Source organism: Priapulus caudatus, unplaced genomic scaffold (genome assembly GCF_000485595.1).
Source record: "Priapulus caudatus unplaced genomic scaffold, Priapulus_caudatus-5.0.1 Scaffold2223, whole genome shotgun sequence".
In the NCBI taxonomy this organism is placed as follows: domain Eukaryota; kingdom Metazoa; phylum Priapulida; class Priapulimorpha; order Priapulimorphida; family Priapulidae; genus Priapulus; species Priapulus caudatus.
The window spans coordinates 6,967-9,796 of NW_014579284.1; positions in this window are offsets into that span (position 1 = coordinate 6,967).

Here is a 2,830-nt window from a genome sequence, read left to right on the forward strand (position 1 = left end):
CCAAGGAACTGGTAAACAACAGGCAGGTGTTTCACTGTCCAGAAACCGGAGCGTTTGTTGTAGATCACAACTCCAGGAAATATGCAGTGACACTATTCCCCAAAGAAACCTGCCAGTGCCCATCGACATATATACAGGTTATATTGCCCCCATCCACTGGATACACCCCAGCCTACCTACGATCACAACACTGTTGTTTAAATGCAGCTGTCTGCTATGTCCGCCCGATACAGTATGACCTGGACATGAAATTGTCTGAAATTGTGGTTAGTATTATAATGCTTGGGAGAGCTGCACTAAAGTAATCAAAAACTCTGTGCTTTAAAAGTGTTCTGCTATGCTTCTGCTATTATTTTTCTTCATCATTAAAGCAATTTCAATGTTTTAATGACAAACAGGGTGCTTCCAATGATGCAATGTCCATTGCTGATGTCACTGCACCAACAATTCAATGCCAACAGTGTGGCGTGCAGGTGATCATGACTACCCTACGGAGTCATATTTCAACCTGTCTGTGAGTAAATATAAGAAAATAACTAAATGCTTAAAAAGATTAACATGCATCAACTGGTTTTGTTATGTAATAAATGCTGCAATAAAATTATAAAACATTTCTAGATATGAGAAATGAATGAAATTCTGTTTTTCTTTGTAGAACACAGACAATCGGCAGTATTTGGTTTTCTAGACGATCTGCAGCCGGATATACGCGCGAATATACGTATATTTGTGTCTTACAACGGGTTCGTACAATCCGCAACGCAAATCACACTGTCTCCCTCTGATTTTTAACGGTCGACGGCAGTGCACCGGACAGCTGAAGAGCGGCGGTGCTTTACGCAAAGAACATGCGTATCTGCGGCCAAACGCATTCCACGGAGTCAGCCCCTTACAAAGAAAACAACTCTTCCCGGCACTACCGCCGACGTCTCCGAGTTCGTTTGCGTTACCGCACTCCACCCCGAAGGGCCAATCTCCGTGTCGGGTTTCGGCAATATTAACCCCATTGCCTTTCCATCGACGGCCGCAAAAACACATTGCCGTCCCTTCCCAATCGCCTTCGCCTAGCTCTGACCATCGACTGTCGCTTCCGAATGGCCTTCGCCTATCTATTACGCTACCTGTATCCGCACGCGTCGCCCGTAAACTGCTTCTCTCCTGTGTCAGTGCGCATGTGTTTCTTGAGATTACTGGCCTTAGCACACCTGTATCCGCATGTGTCGCACAGAAACGGCGGCACGCCCATCATTGACGTCAGGGCGCCATCTATGCCTGTGTCGACCCTGTCAGACGACGCTTCCTTGTGTGATCGTGTGAATGGCTGGTTGAACGTCGCCTCGTCAAGGCTCCTTCCGTGACGCTTACTCTATATGTTCCATTCACTCCTCTTTCGCCATTGTCCTTTCGTCGTTAGGGGCATCTGAACACTGCGTGAGTTCACGGCTATTGATAATGCCCTCGACCTCGCACATTACAGTATGCAGGTGTTCCTCCTCGGAATACTGACTAAATATAATCATAACTTTATCATAACTTCTGCTGCGTCAAACACAACACAAATGTCAGTTCTTTACACGTGTAAGATCTTCTAAAGCGTTCGTCACGGGTTTCTCAATAATTCCGGACAGCGACTTCTCATGCCATTGCAGTTCCACCTGCCTCGCGTAGACGTATTCGTTTAATGTTTTACACGACATGACTTGACAAAGTATATGTGGCAGTATACATTCGAAATACTTGTACAACACTCGAGTAATTTCGTAACCATAAGCTGTATTAGTGATGGATTTTGGGGGTCGTCAGGTGGGCATGAATATGGATTTGATAGCCGTTCCCCCACTGTGCTTGCTCATCTTCCTTTGCATGTTACATGACCTCTCGTCGTTGTAGCGAACTGTTGCATTCTTTCGTTTAGCACGAGTATAGAAATGATAATAAATTATGCGTACATTGACTGATGAAAAGTTTTATAGAACGATGTTGGTTTTATGAAGCATGTTGTTACGCGTAGCTATGTCAATGTGTGTGACTTGTTTGAATAAGTTATGCATAATCTGTATGATTCATGGAAATGGTTCAATGTTGCAAGTGGCTTTCATCGTACTTCCACAATGACTTGGACAATTCTTTCAAACATTGTCCACTGCTAACTCATCACACTGGAAGAACATGTTCCTATGAAGAACACGAATGCGCCCAAGCCCACTTTGAGATTGCACTTCGTAAACTCGGGCATGCTCCGAGATCCTCCTCGTGACTACATCACTGTTCTGTTGCCAGTAGCATCTTACTTTTCCTGCTCCTCCCCGCTCATTGAAATTACGTACCACAACCCTGTCTCGAGTCTTAAATGTCGAACTCGTAAATCCCTTGTCATATTGTCTTTTGCACTTGTCGGCGGCGTTTCAAGCGTTTTCTTGTGCCATCCGATATGTCTCCTGCATTGCTTGCAACCACTGTTGTGCGGTCCCTCGGCCCCGGCAGTGCAAGCCAAATAAGAAATGAACAGGTCATCTCGGCGAACGATTGTACAGTAACCGAAACGCTGAGAATCCGGTAGCCTCATGCCTAGTGCAATTCTATGGAACAACCAGACGGTTAAAGTGAGTCTTGCAGTCTGCTTTCTGTTTCCCATCTAAACTTCCGACCATTATTAACAAGGTGCGATTCATCCTCTCGCACTTGCCGTTCCCTTTACGGTGATAGGGTGTTGTTTTGCAGTGAGCCAATCCTCCAACCTACTTTCCTTAGGGTCCTGCCTTGGGTGATGGCAATGTACGCGTACACGCTCGGCGGCGGCGCTGTCGGACTGTAGGGTATTGGGCGGTGA